The sequence below is a fragment of the Macaca nemestrina genome, chromosome 9 (assembly GCF_043159975.1).
Source record: "Macaca nemestrina isolate mMacNem1 chromosome 9, mMacNem.hap1, whole genome shotgun sequence".
NCBI classification, from domain to species: domain Eukaryota; kingdom Metazoa; phylum Chordata; class Mammalia; order Primates; family Cercopithecidae; genus Macaca; species Macaca nemestrina.
In genome coordinates this window covers 76,937,664-76,957,479 of record NC_092133.1, presented here as the reverse complement: position 1 = coordinate 76,957,479, position 19,816 = coordinate 76,937,664, and the positions used below count along the sequence as shown (strand labels likewise).

General features: G+C 38.3%; 1 long non-coding RNA gene across 1 annotated transcript; it reads right to left on the bottom strand.

Moving 5' to 3' along the window:
- Positions 1-2,878: 2,878 nt before the first annotated feature.
- Positions 2,879-9,362, bottom strand: LOC139356075 (uncharacterized). Its single transcript, XR_011607453.1, has 3 exons — positions 9,085-9,362; positions 5,360-5,408; positions 2,879-2,939 (listed from the first exon to the last, which is right to left on the bottom strand). It is a non-coding gene; the product is annotated as an uncharacterized lncRNA (long non-coding RNA).
- Between the last annotated feature and the right edge of the window lie 10,454 nt (positions 9,363-19,816).

Sequence of the window (19,816 nt, the reverse complement as noted above, 5' to 3'; positions counted from 1 at the left end):
TCTTTTCACTTTTTTGACGGTGTCCTTTGAAGCAAAAAGTTTTTAATTTCAATGAGGTCTAGCTTGTTACTTCTCTTTTTGCTCATGTTTTAGTGTCAAATCCCTTAAATTTGCCCAATTCAAGGTCATGAAGATTTACCCTATGTTTTATCATAAGAATTTTATAGTTTTGTTCTTACATTTAGGTATCTGGTCCATGTAGAGTTAATTTTTGCATATGGTAAAGGTAAGGGTACAACCTCGTTCTTTTACATGTGACAATCCAATTGTCCCAGCACTATTAGTTGAAAAGATTTCTTTCTCCATCTAATGATCTTAGGACCCTTGATGAAAATCCCTTGACCACAAATGTATGGTATGGACTCTAAATTCGATTTCATTTAGCTATACGTCTATCCTAATGCCACTATACAATCTTGCTTACTGTTGCTTTATAGTAACTTCTGAAATAAAAAAAAAAGTATGAGTCCTCCACATTGTTCTTTTTTTTCCCCAAGGTTCTTGGTCACTTGGAATTCCACATAAGTTTTAGAATTAGCTTGTCAATGTCTACAAATAAGTTATTTAGAATTCTTATAGTGATTGCATAAAATCTGTCGGAACAATTTGGGAATTATTGCCATCTTAATGTTAAATCTTCAGATTCATGAACATGGAATGTTTATCCACTTATGTAGGTCTTCTTTAATTTCCCGCAACAATATTTTATAGGTTTCAGGGTACACATCTTTCCATTTCTTGTTTAGTCTATCACAAAGTATTTTATTCTTTTCAATGTTGTAAACAAAATATTTTTCTTAATTTTATTTTCAGATTATTTCCAGTGTACAGAAATACAATCTATTTTTTAATTTTGTAATCATGCTTAATTCATGTATTCTAATGGATTTTTAGTGGATTCTTTGGCATTTTCTATATATAAGATATTGTCATCTGTAAACAGAGAGAGCTTTATTTCTCCCTTTCTATTTTTGTTTTTGCCTAATTTCCCTGGCTTCTATTTTTGTTTTTGCCTAATTTCCCTGGCTAGATCCTCTAGGAAAACATTAAGTAGAAGTGGTGACAGTGGCATCCATGTCTTGTTCCTGACCTTAGGAGCAAAGCATCAGTCTCCTACCATGAAGTATGTGATGTTGGCTCTGGGTTTCTCACAGATGTTGTTGGCTGAATGTTCGTGTTTCCTCAAAATTAATATGTTTAAATTTAACCCCAATGTGGTAGTATTAGGGCTTTTGAGAGGTAATTATGTGATAAGGGTAAAGCCCAAACAATGTGATTAGCGCCCATATAAGAATAAGCCAGAGAGTTAGCTTGCTCTTTCTGCCATGTGAGAACACAACAAGAAGTTATCAGTCTACCAGAAGAAGGCCCTCACAAGAACTTGACCATGCTATTTCCATGATTTTAACTACCAGCCTCCAGAACTGTGAAAAATAAATTTCTGTTGTTTGTAGGCCACCCAGCTTATGGTATTTTGTTATAGCAGCTAAGCTAAGACAATAATCTAGTTATTTTCTTAGTGTACCTGGGGATTATAATTAACCTATTAAACTTGTAACAGTCTATGTTTAATTCCATTAGGTTCAGTAATATACAAAATCTCTGCTTCCACAGTCTATCCCCGCCACTTTATGTTGTCACAAATGACACCTTTATTCATTGTGCTCCAATAAACATAGATTTACAATTTGTATGTGTTTGTCTTTTAAATCATTTACGAAAGGAAAGAGTTACAAACGAAAAATTTCACAATACTGGCCTTAGTATTTACATATATGTTGCTATATTTGCCAGGGTTCTTTCTTTTTCGTATGATTTCAGTTACTTTCTTGTGCCTTTGCTTTTGCCTGGAGGACTCTATCATTTCATGTGTTGTATGTTTGCTAGTGATGAACTCTCATCACTTTTATCTGAGGCTCTCCTAACTTTCCCTCCATTGTTGAAAAAGAATATTGCTGAATATGGAATTCTCGAGTAACAAGTATTTTTTCCTTCATCACTTTTATTATGTCATCCCACTGCCTTCTGACTTCCAGTTCCTACCAAAAATTGGCTGTCATTGAGGATACCTTGTATGTGATAGTCACTTTTATTGTTGCTTTCAGATTTTCTTTATCTTTGACTTTTGACAGTTTGATTACAACATATCTCAGTGTGAATCTCTTTGCATTTATCCCTCTTGGAATTCAATGATTTTCTTAGATATGTAGTTTTGTGTCTTGTATCAAATTTGGGAAGTTTTCAGTCATTATTTCTTCAAATATTATTTCCCCATTCTCTCTTCTTTTGAGAGTCCCATTTTACTATACTAGTATGTTGTATGGTGCCCCAAGGGTCTCTTAGGCTCTGTTTATCATCTTCATTCTCTTTTCTTTTTGCTACTCTTTCTTAATAATTTTAATTAACCTACCTTCAAATTTGCTGATTCTTTCTTCTGCCTGCTCACATCTGCTATTGAAATCCTCTAGTGGATTTTTTTTTCTTCCTTTATTATCATTCTTAGCCTCAAAATTTTTGCTGTGTGTCTTTCTATAACTTATAATACTTTGTGAATATTTCCTATTGGGTGAAACATAGTTCTTCTGGTTTCCTTTAACTCCTTGAGCATATTTAAAACAGTTGACTTAAAATCTTTGTCTAGTAAGTCATTCAATGTCAGTGATTCCTCAGGAACCGTTTCTGTAGTTTCTCCTATGCATGTGCTATATTTCATTTGCATGCTTATTTTTTTGTTGAAAGCCAAACATCTTGGAATATTATAATGTGGCAACTCTAGAAATAGGATTCTTCTTCCCTCTCCAGGGTTTGTTTTTGCTGCTTACTTTGGGTAGATTTGTTTGCTTAGTGACATTTCTAACAATTTTAGTAAGGTGTAATTCTTTGTCATGTGTAGTCTCTGTTCCTTTAGCTTGGTCAGGTAGGGTATTTACTGTGTCCACCTGGAATAAAGAAAGAAAAACTAGGAAGAGAGAGAGGAAAGAAGAGAAAGAAACTTTACCAGTCTTTGGAGATGGGCTCTGTGTTGGGGCACTTATTTAATGCTTAGCCAGGCAATTTAGAACTCTGCCTTAGCCTTATTTATCTGTTTGTGCTGAGCCTAGGGGTCATCCAGAGATAAAAGCTTAGGGTCTTTTCAGATTTTTTTCTGAGCACACGTTTTACGCCAAGCTTGTGTATGATTTTCAAAATCCCCTGATATACATGGGTGATATTCTTTCCATAATTTCCCAAAGAATCTTTCTCCCAGGCTTTCAGCATGTCTACTATTTGTGTCAACTGTAATCTTTAGCCCCAGATAGCACTGGGTTGCTCATTTGCCTTACAACGTTTTCAAGAAATACCCTCGGTATAGGTGCTTTCCTGCCCCGAAAAAGTTCAAAACTAGGTAAAACGAAGGCGAATGCTTTATATCAGTTCTTCAGGTAGTCCTCGAACAGTCAAAATGACAAAAAAGCTATTTGAGATTAAGTTTTTTCTGCTCCGTCCAAAAGCAGGGACCAAGGCTTTACACTGGGAACAGCAGCTTCTGTCTTTAAGACCACAACTCAGCTAGGGATGGCAGAGGAGTAAAAGCAGATAAAACTACCACAAAGCTTTCTGGCCATATTTATGTTATCTTTTTTGATTCAGTGTTTGCTTATTTGCTATTAACCTCTGACTATATCCCAGAGTTCTGACAAAGTTGATTATGACCATTTTTACTCAATTTTTTAGTGTTTTTTCTGAAGAGGCAAGCCTTTGGAAGTACCTACTCTGTCATTTTTAATCATGGCCACTAAACTCACTGTAATTTTAACTCGGTTATGATCAACTTGACCCATTTGTTGCCTTTGCCTCCCAGTTTGGGGAGATTTTTAAACAGTGTAACATTTTAAGTAAGATCCCCTGGCTTTGAATTTCAGCTCTCCACTTCCTCGATATGTGATCTTCAAGCGGTCACGCTGTGAGGCTTAGTTTCAGTATTTGTAAATTAGGGATGATAACAGTAACAATCATCTCCAGTTTTGAAGGGATATTATTACATGCATAAAATGAAATAACATACTTGAAAAAAATTTTAACTATAACATGAGAAAATACCAATTATTTTTAAATGCAAATTTTTTTAAGTTGTAGTTTAACTTTCATTCCCTCAGCCATTCAATCCTATTCAAAATCTTTCAAGTATTTGAACTTGGAAAGACCTTTGTTTGATTATTTTTATCAATCTTTCCAAAGACTGTAATATTCTTGCCACTTACTTATAAAAATATTTTAAATGAGAATGTATTTATGAGGAACATAAGCCAAAAAATATTATAAAAGTATAAAACAGAATAAGATAATACACATTTTAATGTTACTGAGGAAAAAATATATCTAGGGTTGCTCAAAATACTTGTTTCAAAGACAAAGTAAAAGTTTTGCTCTCTCAGAAACACTACCACTCAGCTATTCAGGAACTTCCTTTTCCCATTTCAGTTTTGAAAGTTTAGAATTCTTGTCAGAATTACACATAAGAATCATCTGTGGAGGTTTTGGTTTTGTTTTTTTTTTTTTAATACAGGACCCTTTCTGAATTTGTAGTAAGAATTAGGAGTCAAGCATATGTATTTTTAAAAAGCTCTGCAGAAAATTATGACAAGCGGTCAGGATTGAGAACCATCAGTTTGAGTGTTTCTATATTGTTATACACAGGGGATACATTCCAAGACCCCCACGGAATGCTGAAACTGAGGATGATACTAAACCCTATATAAACGGTATTATGTGTTTATATATACATGCATACTTATGATAAAGCCTAGTTTATAAATTAGGCCCAGTAAGACATTAATAATAATAACCAATAATAAAATAGAACAATTATAACTGCATGCCAGCATCACGTGTCTTGCATTTGGGGGCCATTATTAAGTAAAATAAGGATGAAACACATGCACTGTGATACTATGACAGCCCATCTAATAACCCAGATGGTTGCTAAGTGATTAACAGATGGGTAGCATGTGTACAGCATGGATATGCTGGACAAAGGGATGATTCACATGTCAGGTGGAACAGAACAGAAAGGCATGAGATTTCATCACACTACTTGGAATGGCATATGATTTAAAACTTGTAAATCACTTTTTCTAGAATTTTTCAATTAATATTTTCAGACCACAGTAGACCTTGGGTAACTGAAACCACAAAAAGCAAAATGGTGGATAAGGAGTGACTATGCATAAAGAGAATCAAGAGTAATACGGACATCAGAACATTCCACAGACCTTACTGTGTATCAATTTTACATATGCATAAAACATCATCAAACCTATTATTTCCCTTGAGTCCGATACCAACGAATGCCATAGAATAGTAAATTTTCCCATCTTACCATTCAACTGAGCTCAGAGTCAATGGATGATTCATCCGAGGTCAGCCTGCTAAAAAGTGAGAGAATCACAGTCAGATCTTAGTTTGATATCAAGCCCAGTTCTCTTTCTACACCACCAAATATGAACTTTTATAATGTGTTGTTCATACAGTTTTCTCATCTCTCATTCCTAGCATTCCTACAGTTAACACTTTTTGGAAACCCAAGTCTTTTAAATTATCCGTATTTTAGGGTCATAACTTAGTCAAGGATTCATGTTCTCTCTATCCTGTGTAAATATTGTGATTCAATATGCCATACTCTCACCAACAGCTACAGTAGTTCCATCCATTTGTTTATCTACCTAGATTCCTGCCCTTAAAATCTTCCTTCTTAGATCAACACAATCTTTCCTTCCCTGGTTGTCTTTCTGGGTGTCTGTAGACCTACAGAAAAGCACATGATGTGCGAATTGTTCTGTACAGTTTCCACCCTCATTGAAAATCTCTGTGTCACTCAGCGATCCATATCAAGGCTTATATTGTTCTCACTCTCTATTGCTTAACTCTCAAAATTTCTCTCACTTTCTAGTCACTTTTCAACTCACTGCCATCAGGGTTCTGTCCTGATTGTTCCACTGAAACTGCTCCTGCCAGGGGCCCCTAATATCCAAATACAGTGAATTGGCTTCAGGTCTAGCCTTTTTTGACCTCTCTGTGGAACTAAAACTAGATCATTCTTTTTTTCTTGAAATTGCTTCTTTCTTTTATAGTACTCCCAGTTTGTTGTCTTATTTCACTCTTAATAATTGCTTTTCAAGTTTCTTATCTTGTTCCCGGATGTTATGTAATGACATTTCCTGAGAAATCTGTAATGTTTTCGTCCTTGACCTCCTTTTCATACTCTATATGGTCTTCCTCAGAAAAATCACCCACTCCTTTGACATCAAATATCTCACATATACCAACAAAGCTTTCATGGATCACTGTTAACTATGGAGTTTGGGGAATTGCGGAACTTACCAAGGAAAAATATATGACCACGAAGTGGCAGCAGCATGCACATGCTTTATTTGGCTGATGTGTCTGAAACATCAGCCCCCACAGCATGAGACCATGGGGTAGGGGGGCAAGCAAACTCTTAGGGAAAAGGAGTACTGGAGAGGAGCTTACATGTCCAGTTTCTGTCTCTCAGTAGCAAAGCAGGAAGTCTCTGGGTCACAGAGCTCCAAATGGCAGTAGTAACTTGGGGTATTAAATACCCAGAGTTTTATTCTATCTATAGCTAGCAGATGTTAGATGCAGTTTTGTGGCGTAATGCAAAGGAGGCAGGCTCCAAATGGCTAAAATCTGCTTGTCTGAGCTATATTTAAAACAACTTGGTGTGTAGTAATTTGAGTTTTGGACTAGTATGCTTTTGAGCTAATGGGTCTTAGCCTGCCATGAAAAAATAAACAATCTAGGGACTAACACAGAGAGGGCATCATGGGTCATTTATGTAGTAGTTGGTCAGATTTCTGGCTGAACCTCAGGAACCTCAAAACTAAACCCAATATATTTCTAATAAATGTAGCTTCTTTTCCTCTTATTCTATCAGAAATATAATATACTGTGCCATTGAAACTAAAGCACTCCTCCTTCCTTTCGTGTACTTTAATCCATGACTATTTTACTGATTGTACTCTCTTTACATCTTTTACTCTCTCTTATACATTATTTCCTTCATCAATGGCTTGGATTATAGCTTCCCTATATCTTGCCTAGGTTATTATCACTGTCTTTGAAATAATCCTGTTCTCCCCTTTGTCCTGCTATTGCCTGGTACATTCTTTGCACTACCATTGAGATAATTTTTCTAAAACTCAAATGTGATGTTACTTGCCCAGTTAAAACGTATTTAACTCTCCATGATGTAGAAGAGGTGTTGGCAAACTATGACCTGTAGACCAAATCCAGCCCTCCACCTGGTTTTGTAAATAAAGCAGCTTTATTAGAACACAGACACTCCCATTCATTTGTATATTGTCTATGGCTGCCTTCGTGCTACCACAGTTGAGCTGAGCAATGGCAAATAAAACCATATGGCTTACAAAGTCCAAAATAGTTGCCCCCTGGCCACTTACAGGGAAAGTTTGTTAACCCCTGGTCTAACTGTAAAGTTTAGAAGCTTGGCATGACATATGGCGCCCTTCAGGAGGTAGCCACGCTACATCTTAGTTTTATCGTAGCCCATATTTCCCACTACTCCTCAAAATCACACCCATATGGAACTACTGGTAGTTTCCAGAATGTACCACGATACTTCATCTTCGAGACTCTTGCTCCTTCTACCCAGTATGTATTTCCTCTATTTATCCACTTCTCATTCACCTCATTTTTAAGATTTAGGGGCTACTTACTCTGTCAAGCCTTTCTTAAATCTCTCCCAGAGTAGCACTGACTTTTCCTTTCCACCTCACTGTACAGACTTTGATCATAGCACCAATAATCTTATTTCATGTTTAAAAATGATTTTATTCTACTCAGGTGACATTTCCACATTTAAAATCATATTCCTTCAATTTCGAAAGCATTTTATGCCACTGTTTTTGAGAAGTCTGGTATCAATCTGATTCTTGATACTCTGGATACTACTGTCTTTTATAACCGTTTTAAGATCTTCTTATCCCCAGTGACTTTAACATCTTTACAGAAAAATCACATTGAGCAGGAAGCACAGCGCTCCCATACATTCCCTTACCCCTCCACCCACACACACGGTTTATTACAATTGAACCAATATTAATACCTTATTAACTAAAGTCTACAGTTTACATTAAGGTTTACTTTTCCTGTTGCACATTTTGTGGGTTTTCACTTATTTATAATATTTGGCTAGCATTACAATATCATAAAAAAATAATTTTACTGCCCTAAAAATCCTCTGTACTCACACTATTTATCCCTCCTCCCTGCACTCTCCAACTGCCCCCCAGCTCACCACCTGGCAACCACTAATCCTTTTACTGTCTCTTAATGTCTCTACAGTTTTGTCTTTTTCCAGAATGTCACACAGTTGCAGTTATAGCTAGCAAGCATTTCAGATTGCCTTCTTTCACTTAGTAGTACACATTCGGGTTTCCTCCATGTCTTTTCCCATTGTGGTAGCTTCTTTTCATCCCCGAATAATATTTCATTGTCTTGATGTAACACATTTTTTAAATCCATTCATCCAATGAAGGGACATTTTGGTTGCTTCCAAGTTTGAACAATTACGAATAAAGCTGCTATAAACACTTGTGCAGTTTTTTGTGTGTGTGTATCCATGAGTTTTGAACTCATCTGGGTAAATACCAAGAAGCATGATGACTGACTCAAATGATAAAACATGTATTTAGCTTTTCTAGAAATGGCCAATCTTCCAAAGTGAATGTATCATTTTACACTCCCACAAGCACTGGATGAGGGTTCCTGTTGCTCCACATCACCACCAGTATTTGGTGGTATTTTTGAATTTTAGTCAATCCAAGAAGTATGGAGTGGTATTTAATTAATTTGAATTCTCTTAATGACATATAATGTTGAGCATCTTTTCATATGTTTATTTGCCATCTGTATATCTTCTTTGGTAAGACGTCTGTTCAGATCTTTTGCTAATTTTTAATTGGGTTTACTTACTGCTGAATTTTACCAATAATCTTTTACTTCTCTTATAATTACCATCAACAATATTACTAACAATGAGATCAAACATTCATAACGACTTACCAAAGTCCCAGATGCTGTTGTGTCCGGAATTGGTGGGTTCTTGGTCTCCCTGACTTCAAGAATGATGTCGCTGGCCCTCACAGCGAGTGTTACAGTTCTTAAAGATGGTGTGTCTGGAGTTTGTTCCTTCAGACATTCAAATGTGTGGAGCTTCTTCCTTCTGGTGGGTTCTGGTACCTTCGTGGTGAGTGTTACAGCTCTTAGAGGCAGCATGGACCCAAAGAATTAGCAGCAGCAAGAGTTATGGCAAACACAGAAGGCACAAAGCTTCCCTACACCTAGAAGGCAACCCAACCAAGTCGCCCCTGGCAGGCGGAAGCCTGCTTTTATTTCCTTATCTGGCCCCCACCCACCTGCTGATTGGTCCATTTTACAGAGAGCTGATTGGTCTATTTTACAGAGAGCTGATTGGTCCATTTTGTAGAGAACTGATTGGTCCATTTTGACAGTGCTGATTGGTGTATTTACAAACCCTGAGCTAGACACAGAATGCTGATTGGTGCGATTACGATCCCTTAGCTAGACATAAAGTTTCCCTAAGTCTCCACCACAGGCAGAAATCCAGATGGCTTCACTTAGTGGATCCTGCATCCGGGCTGCAGGCGGAGCTGCCTCCCACCCAAGCCGCACCTGCACTCCTCAGCTGTTGGGCGGTCAGTGGGACCCAGCACCACTGAGCAGGGGGCAGGGGGCAGCGCCCATTGGGGAGACTCGGGCTGCGCAGGAGCCCAGGGTGGAGGGGGCGCTCAGACATGGTTCCCACCCATGCCTCTCCCTCCACACCTTCTTGCAAGCAGAGGGAGGCAGCTCTGGCTTCGGCCAGCTCAGAGAGGGGCTCCCACAGTGCCGTCGGGGGCTGAAGGGCTCCTCAAGCATCACCAGAGTAGAGGTGGAGGCCGAGGAGGCGCAAGTGAGGGCTGCTAGCCCCTTGTCACCTCTCACTGTGGCAAGTGTTTTATAGGCATTATTTCATTTAGTCCTCATTAATGTTACTAATTTATCTACTTTTGTTCATGAGTAAGTGGCTCAGAGAGGTTCAGTAACTTATCTAGGATCACACAGTAAATAAGCACTAGAGCTAGAATTGCAAACTAATTCTCAAATTTCTTGGACCATAACTATAAACACTGGAAGACACTCTTTACTGTCCTTCCACTGATGATGACGGGCTTATTTCTTCTGGTTAAGCTAGGAACATCAAAAGGGTAGAAGGGGTACTGTGCTAGAAGTGGAGATTGATTAATGCATTAATCCGTGTCTATATCTATAGCCATCTAAATCTGATTGGAAACTTGACAAAAGAAAGGCATCTACATCTAAAGAGAAAACAAAAAGCCTGGAGAACAAATTCTACTGAAAGTTGACTATGGTGAATGCTGCCTTTTTTTTTTTTTTTTGAGAGAAATTAAATTTCCGCCTACAGTCAAATTGACTACAGTTTAAAGTGTAAGGTTTTTTGTTTTGTTTTTTTTTCCCTCCCAAGTCACTAATGGGGCAATCAGCAATTTCTAATTTGGTCTGTTACTCACTTTCATGTGAATCAATTATTAACCCAAGTAAGTCAATCATCATAATTCATTTAGCATATGAGGGCTTCTTCCTTTAGAGACATGTATACATCTCTGGACACCAAGGCAATTTATAGAAATTATACATGTTATACAAATGTCATGTGAAAGATGAAAATAGGCGTTTATTAAACTTAGCAGAGTGCCTATGCTTATACTAATGCGTAGTGATTAGAATTCTGTTCACTGGGGATGAAAACATTTAAGCATTTCAGGCTGACACTACAGTCCTCCTGGCTTCTCTCACTTCTACACCTTCTCCTCCTCCTCTGGCTGCTCCTTGTGATTTTAGGTAATTATTAAAATTCCACTCCTAGTGAAGCAGTTGCATTGTCTGGGGTATATATCCAGGATTCGTCATCTCGCGCCAGGAAAATTTAGGACACAGACATACACTTGGAGTTTATGAATGGAGGTTTAATAGGCAAAAGAAAAGGGAGAGAAAAACAGCTCTCTCTATTGAGAGAAAGGAGCCTTCCGACTGACCAGTGGCAGATGCACATTTTATAGTCCAGCTTGAGGAAGCGGTGTCTGATTTCAGTAGGGCTTACAGATTGGTTCTATCAGGTGTAACTTTTACATAGAGAAGGCTGATCGCCCCACCCTAATCTTATGATGCAAATAAACTCTCCTTGGCCAGTGCCATCTTGTGTGCTCTTTACTGTACACGTGACTGGCAGAGAAGGGAAGATGGAGTTGCCATCTTGAACATGTCTAGTCCCTAGTTCCCAGCTTGCTTGAATATGTTTGCAGCTCTACTTTACAGACTGCTCTTTGTTAAGAAATGATTTGGGGCTGCTTTTCATTAAAAAAGAAAAGCCTTACCGAGGACTGCCATACCTTTACTGTCTGCCTAAGTGATTTCTTCTTAACTCCTATATCACCAGAATAGCAACAAAATTATTTTCACCTTCCTCAGGAAGACTCTGGTGGGATCAGGCCTGAAAGAGAAGTTTCCTGCCTTTACTTCTCATCCTGCAGTCTCAGCACCCCCAATAGGCCAGTGCTTGAAAATGAGGGGTTCCTGCTGCTGAACACCCTAGCTCACATTTTGGTCCCACTCAGATTCTTCCCTGAGCCTCAGGCCTTCGGGCCACATTGCTCCTTTCCCTCACTGCTTTGGTTGATTCTAAGTCTTAAACTACTCTCCCCCTTTAGTCTTCCCTCTCCACCAAACCACCCACCTTCCTTGTTTTGAAATATAAATCCATTGAATGTATTACTCAAAACATTCACTGCCATTTCTCAAAAGAGATGGAGAAGAATACGAAGAGGAAATGATGAAAACCAGTGCAGGGAAATGCCCAAGATTCTAGCAAAGTATGCCAATTTTGGAGTTCTCATCTCCCATCTACAGTTCTTGACAACTTGATGCTACGTACAGATAACCTGAAGGTCTTTTGTTTTCTTTCACTTGGGAACATGACTCTCTTAAATTCCCCTTATCCGACATCAGCACCTTCCTAACCCTCACCACAATAAACAAAAGCTACTATTCATTAAACACAGACAAGTAGTAAGACATTGAGATGGTTTTTTTCTTGTTATCTTATTTCAACCTCTTTGTATTATCTTCAGTTTTATAGATAAGAAAACTGAGGTTCAGACACATTAGTCATTTACACCCAAACACAAAATGCATGCACAGTACTGCACAAGGACATGAAGCCATGTCTTTCTGATTCCTGAATCCACCCTCACTTTACTTCATTATCTCTTCTCTCCAGGAATAATGTTAGGATATTAGATAAAAATAAATGGCATTTAGGCATCCGCTCATCCTAAATAAGTCATGTCATCTGTGGCCAAGCTGCTAATGCAATCACTCCCCACCATGCTCTAACACCCTTCTCTCTTAAGTACACAAGAAGGAGGGAGCACATTCTTGTTGAGCTCTATTCAGCAAGGGAATCAAGTCATTTCCTCATCTATATTGTGAAATATAAAACTCTCTAAGGCCCTATCCTCTAGTTCATAAGTCTCTCCACAAGAGAAACCTTGCCTAATACATCACTCTATATATAGCACACTCCATGTAGAGCACATAAGAATTCTGGATGTCTAGCAGATGCTTGACATTTTTATTTTATTTTTTATTAAAATGCTGAACTGAGCTATTCACATCTATAATTCAAGGTTGCTATGTTTCATCATTTTCCCAATCAATAATATTAAAAACAATAACTGGAGAAAACATCCCAAACTTAAATGGCATCTAATTTAATATAGACATTATGAAACACTTCAAATAAAATTTCTCATTAATTCCTCTTCCAGCCTGTCAGTTAGCAAATAAAGGAAATATTGAGGGAATTTTGGTCTTATTAAATTGTCCAAAATTATAAAGCCCTGTAATATTACATTCAAATCCACGACTTGGTTTCCTTTTAATTTTTTAGTTTTAACAAATTGGGGTTTATTTCCCTGCCTCTCCAGGTACCAATAATAGAAACCATTGAAAGCGTCAATGCAAATACGCTTCATATTACCATTAGGGCTGTCAAATTTTGGTAACAGCAGCATAAACTCAGAAATGTATCTCAAAATTCAAAAAATTAAATACACAAGCAGGTCCTTGCAACAAATATGCTCTTAATCTGAAACAGTCCTTACAACTGAAAAACTGAATTATCAAGAGTCACCAATTAAGAGACAATTAGCACTCTCCTAGTTTAAACTCTTCTGTTCCATAGCACTTCTTAGGATTAGCAACTAATTTGTGATTTCAAAACAATCATAGAGAAGGCAGACACAAAACTCCTATTAGAGGTCTTGAGATTTTTCAGGATGAGTTCAAGTCACATTCGTCTTTTACACCAGAGTAGCAGGTAAGCACTGGGAACAAGAGGTGAAGATACCATATAAGTCAGAATTTTTAAGTACGTTCCTAATAGGAAATATAGAATCATTTTAATATAGATATTTTAATCCGATAGATTTATATTTTTAATTTTTTGTTTTAAATAAATACTATGGACAAGAACTTCCTTTTATTTCTCATTAAATATAAAGGTTTTCAAAACTGCTATAGGTTTAAAGGTTGTTCATTTAATAAAGTTGGCACAATGATGCAGCATATAGGCTGCTCAGCTCCAAGAAGATACTTTCTGGCCCTTATCTTTGCTGGGGATGAAAAGACAACATAATTACCTGTCTCTGAAACATTTGTTTGCCACATATAGCAACTCCTCTATCTATCACATTCAAGGCGGTCTGCCCAGCTCTGACGGCTGATGTAAATTGACCCAGCAGTGAGCTCTGAGCTTATCCAGGGTGGGTGCAGCTGCTCCATCACTGGCACAGGTGTGGAGAGATCGGAGCAAGTCCTTGCCACTCTTCACATGCACTCCTCTTAATGACTTTGCAGCTGGCAGAGCTGCAAGCTGAAATCCACCCAGATCCAGTGGCGGGAATTAGCACTGTGGGCAGCTTAGATCCCCAGACCAGGGAAACCCCAGTGAAGCCAAATTAAAAAGACTAGCACAACTACACTCGCATATGGTTTTCAATGCATTGACAGGAATGATGAGCAGGACAGAGGCAGGAGAATATAACTGGATGCCATTTTATCAAATATGATACACACCTACACATATACACACATACCATGTATCTCAAACACATTATATGTTTTTATAACCTATTTTCTTCACCTAAATAATGTATTGTTAGAAGGTTGACATTTCTACAACCAGCATTTCTAATGTCTACATGGTGTTCCATTATATGGGTATATCTCTTTATGTAATCAACCTCAATATTTGATATTTTGGATATTTCCAGTTTGGGCTTATTTTTAAGTGCCGTGAGGAATAGTAATAAGAAAGAGTTCATACATATTTCAAATAATCTCCTTAGATAAAATTTGTAGAAGTGGGATTATTGGGGAAAAGAATATAAGCATGCTTAGACAATTTTTGACATATTGCCATGATGCTGTCTAGAAAAGATGACACCCAGCAGTAGAGAATGTCACACTGGGTTAGAGAAAGCTTGGCTTGTTTGACATATTGGAATCTCGAATATCTTGCAGTTAATAGAATTTTATTTGAATCTTTGTGAAATTGAACAAGAGTTCATAAATTCATTGGATGTTTGCTTCTATTTTGGTAATCTCTGATTATGATGTTTACTAATTTTCCACTGAGTTTTAGTCTTTTATTGACTGATATGATGTTTAAAATAGCTCTTTGCCAAATGTTTTACAATAGTACTTTGCCAGTTTGTAGTTTGTTTCAAATTTTAATGGCATTTTAGGCTATGTGAATTTTTATGTTATCAAATGTATTAATAATTCTTAAATGATACATATTTTCTCTCCCAAGTTGTAGGCTTAGAAATTCCTCTACCACCAAGAAATTATATAAACACATTAGATCTGTGTCTCACAGGGAATTTTTTGGTCAATAGAGAATTTTTTTCTGTGTGTTGTAAAATGACTGAATCCAAATATCCCAGCATTTTCAAAATTCAGAAACATGAAATCTCTCTAGATTTATTTAAGAAACAAATTAGTGTTCTGCTTTTTATCATATAGATGTGTATTTTTGCTTATTATATTTGTTCCAAAGAACAGTAAGAGAGAGAAGAGAGAGACCAGGTAAAATATTTGTAAATGCCTTCTGTTCCTTTATCAATAAATGAACCTCCTGCTCTCTGAACCTGATCTATCATTAATTTAGCTTTAAGCCTTGATTTAGGAAGAAAAAGAAAGTGACATGGGGAGGATAAAATTAGATCAGAGAAACTAAGAGAAAAAAATAATACCATCGCTTTGACCCTTATTGAATTTTATAAAGATAAGGTAGACAGAAGGAGGGAAAGGTTATGTATGAGAAGCTGTTTCTCACTGCCTCTACCACCATACAAGGAAGGTGATGTTAGGGGACTGCCAGGAGGCTGCCATAGACTGAATATTTATATTCCTCAAAATTCAGATATTGAAATCTCAACCCTCAATTGGATGGTATGAGGAAGTGAGGTCTTTAGGAGATAATTAGGTCCTGAGGGTGGAGCCCTCATTCGTGGGATTAGTGTCCTTATTAAAGAGGCCCCAGAGAGCACCTTTGCCCCTTCTGCTATGTGAGGACACAGTGTGAAAAGATGGCCATCTCTGAATCAGGAAGCAGACACCAAATGTGCCGGCCCCTTGCATTTGGACTTCCCTGCCTCCAGAAGTGTGAGAAATAAATTTATGTTGTTTATAAGCCACCCAGTCTATGTACTCTGTTTTCATAGTAACCTGAACAGACTAAAACAGAGGCATTTCTTTAAACACATCCAGATAAGTATAGGGAAGTTTAGAAAGTCTGACACCAGCAGCCCAGTTTACATGATATGAGAGGCCCCGAGTCTCTCAGGAAAAGACTTTCTTGTAGCCAATGCAAACACAATGTGAGCCCATGGTATGGCAGATGGATGGGACTAGGATAACGCTCCTGCTTCCCACAGCCTAGATGTACGTGCAAGAGACCCAAGTGCGTCCCTGAATCCATAGGGGGCATGGAGGTACTAAAAGGGTTGTAGGACAGAAGAAACCTGGATTCAAACAAGGCTTCCCACCCACAAGACATGGGGGATTTAAAACCAGAGGCAAATAATGATGACTGCTGACTACAATCACATCTCCTCAAAAATTCAGAAGGAAGCAGTTATGCTATAAAGGTCATGAGAGAGGAATCAGTCTTGGTTGGTCGCTCCATGGCAGCCACACAAAAAGATTCAAAAGGCTGGGCACGCTAGCTCACACGTGTATTCTCAGCACTTTGGGAGGCCAAGGTGGGTGGATCACCTGAGGTCAGGAGTTCGAGACAAGCCTGGAGTTGAACTTGGAGACAAACCAGGAGTTCACTAACCAGACAGGTAAGTGAAACCCTGTCTCTACTAAATATACAAAAATTAGCCAGGCATGGTGGCGGGCGCCTATAATCCCAGCTACTTGGGAGGCTGAAGCAGGAGAATCACTCGAACCTAGGAGACAGAGGTTGCAGTGAGCCGAGATCAAGCCATTGCACCTCAGCCTGGGAGACGAGAGCGAGACTCAGTCTCCAAAAAAAGAAGCAAACAAAATGATTCAAAAGACATTGTGTAGATTCAAGGAACCCACTTCTTCTGTCATCACAAAGTCATATCATCTGAATCACCACTCCTCCATAACACTGGGGTGATTTTGGAAAAGGCAAGCACAAAAATAGTCATTTACCTGAGCCATCCAAACAGAGACTAATTTTCTTAAAAGGCAGTTTAAATTGTTGGAAAGAACAGAGATCACAAATTTGGAATAAATATAGTGATTCCCTCTCTTTACTCTTTCCTTCCTCCATTTGGAGTGGGGAGTGGAAGGGAGATAATACGGAAAATCAGGACAGTTATAAAGGAATAAATCCTGAATTGCTTTGTATGCCCCGGTTAATGAGACTGAATTTGTTATCCTAATATGCACACATGCGCACACACAAGGACACACACACGTTTCTTTCTTTTTCATTTTCCCAGTTGTTTTATAATGGTCACATATTGCATTTCCTTGAAAGTAAAGAAACATTTATTTTTGAAATCTTAACTAGTCTTGAAAATTCCCAAGCAACTATGTATTTCAATACACTTCAAAAGCAGTTGGAAGATTTTACTTAAAACATTGCTCCTATATTTTTACTTCACAAACTACTTGGCAAATCTGAGTTTAACCAACATAAGTATCCTTGCCTCTTGGGCTGCCTTTGTTATAATTCAGATCTAAGAAGATTTTCCCAAAATTTTCCATCTGAAAATTGTATTTCAGAAATGAAGTGCACAAGAGAGGTAGGTATAAACATTTACTTCACACCTGGTTGGGATCAAATTCTATTTTTAAAAGACCATGTAAGCAAGCCTGTTGCTGTTGAAAGAGACAACTAAGACCTAACAAATTATTCCAAGAAGTCTTGGAAATACAAAGCAATCTTTTCCAGGTCGTTTTTGAGTCATTTCTTAATGGAATTATTTCACCCTGAGTTAGACTCAAAGTTGTACTCAGATGTAAGAATAAAAATAGACGATGGTGAAGTTGAAGAGCTCACCTTTATTAAGCACATACCATGTGCCAGGCACTTTAAATGCCTTATGGGATTAATGCCTTAATCCTTCCCACAACCCACTGATATTTTAACGATTAGCAAATTGGGACTCAGAAAGGTGAATGAGCTTGCCCAGGTCTGCTGCTGGGAAATCGTGGATCTGACATTTAAGCCTGGATCCTCCAAAGCCAGAGCCCATACTTGCCTGCTGCTCTGCTGCTTTTGTCTTGAGTTTATGTATTGATGAAAACAGCACACTTAGCAACTAGTAACCCATGTCCACATCTTACTTTTTTTTAGAGATGGGGTCTCACCGTGTTACCCAGGTTGGAGTATAGTGGCATAATCATGGTTCACTGCAGTCTCAAACTACTGGGTTCAAGGTATCCTCCTACCCGTCTCCAGAGTAGCCAAGACTACAGGTGCACACCACCATGCCTGGCCATTTTTTATTTTTTTTTTTTCTTTTGTATAGAGAAAGGGTCTTACTATGTTGCCCAGGCTAGTCTGGAACTCCTGGCCTTAAATGATCCTCCTGACTCAACCTCCCAAAGCACTGGGATTAAACAGCTGTGAGCCCCTGCGCCGAGCCTACATCTTACTTTTGCTACATCCTTGTCACATTATCCTAAACAAATGATATTACATGCTTAGAAAAAAACATGGGTCGTTTTGGAGATTAAATGGACTTCACTTTTCTCCTCTATAAAAAAAAGAGGTAACATTATCTAATTCAGAGTTACTTTGAGGGTATCATTAGATGATATATGGACAGCACAGAGTGCCAGGCCCATACAGCCAGGCCCTTATAAATTACAGTTATTATTATTAGTTGGATACCTTCCAACTCACTTCCATTATAAAGCACTACATTGGTATAAAATGATGTAATCTTCCAGAAGCAGGGCATAAAATAATGAATGTACTATTCTGGAGACGTTTAGGCACAGAAATGATGATAAAGAAATGCATGATGCTTCCAGTGAGAGGAGCCCTACCCCGTTTAGACAAGCTCACTTCTCATGACTTTCCAATACACCCATTCCACAGGTCCTTGAGAAACATGAGGGTAATCCTGGACTGTGGGCCCTTCTTCATGGTTTCCTTACCCATCTGGAAAGGCTCCTCTTCTCCAAGACAAAACCTTCTCATAGCATGAGTCATAGCACTTTGGGAACAGCAATGGCCTGGAATTAGGATGCCAAGCTGAGAGCCACCTCTGTCCGAAACCATCAAAGGAGCTCAGGAGACTTGCCTAGGCTCAGGATGCATACAGGGGAAAGGACCCTCCAGGTCCCTACTACTCTTAACGTCTTCTATTGAATAATTAAAGACAGAGAATAACTATATTTCTTCCAAATTTGTAATCTCTCAGTTCAGTTCCTTCATTAAACTTTCTAGAATGATGCTCCTCACACTAACCATGCCCTTCCCAATCAGAATTTTGAGTGCTAAATAGTCTTCTCTGCATATTCCCTGCAGAGCTGGCCAAATTCACCAGCCCCTTAGGCCTCATTAGGGGAGGAAGACATTTCCCTTTCCCCAGGCCAGAACTGGTTGTACGTCTGTCTTACCATATTGCTACCTAGAGTTCTTGGAAAGTCCAAGAGCAGAACATCAAAAGGCATGACAGCTGAGTTTCACCTTCCAGCCTTGGGAATCAACTGTTTCGATGCCTCTGCCATGGAACATGGCTACTCTCTGGTGGAAAGAGGAAGGTGAGCTTGATTCACTCATATCCCTGGCCCAGATACCTGCCAAAGCACTGTAGGAACACAAGTGTCTATCACAAATGTGATGAGTACAGAAAGCTGTCACCTCCTGTAGATCTATCTATATGGAAGAAAGTTCCATAAAACAAATTGTATTAACAGATACTTTTAAAATCAGTCTTTTGTAAAGATGTTCAAAGGTTTTAAGTGTAAGAGTGGATAAGAATTTATGTGTTGCCCTTTATTAACTGTAAAGCCTTTGTCAAGTTACCTTACTTTTATATGCCTGAATTCCTCATTTTGAAACAGAAGCAAAAGGATCTCGTTTATGGGGACAATGTGAAATATAGTGTGCTCAAACAAGCCAGCCTGTGGTAGTGCTTTAGGAACTCAACAA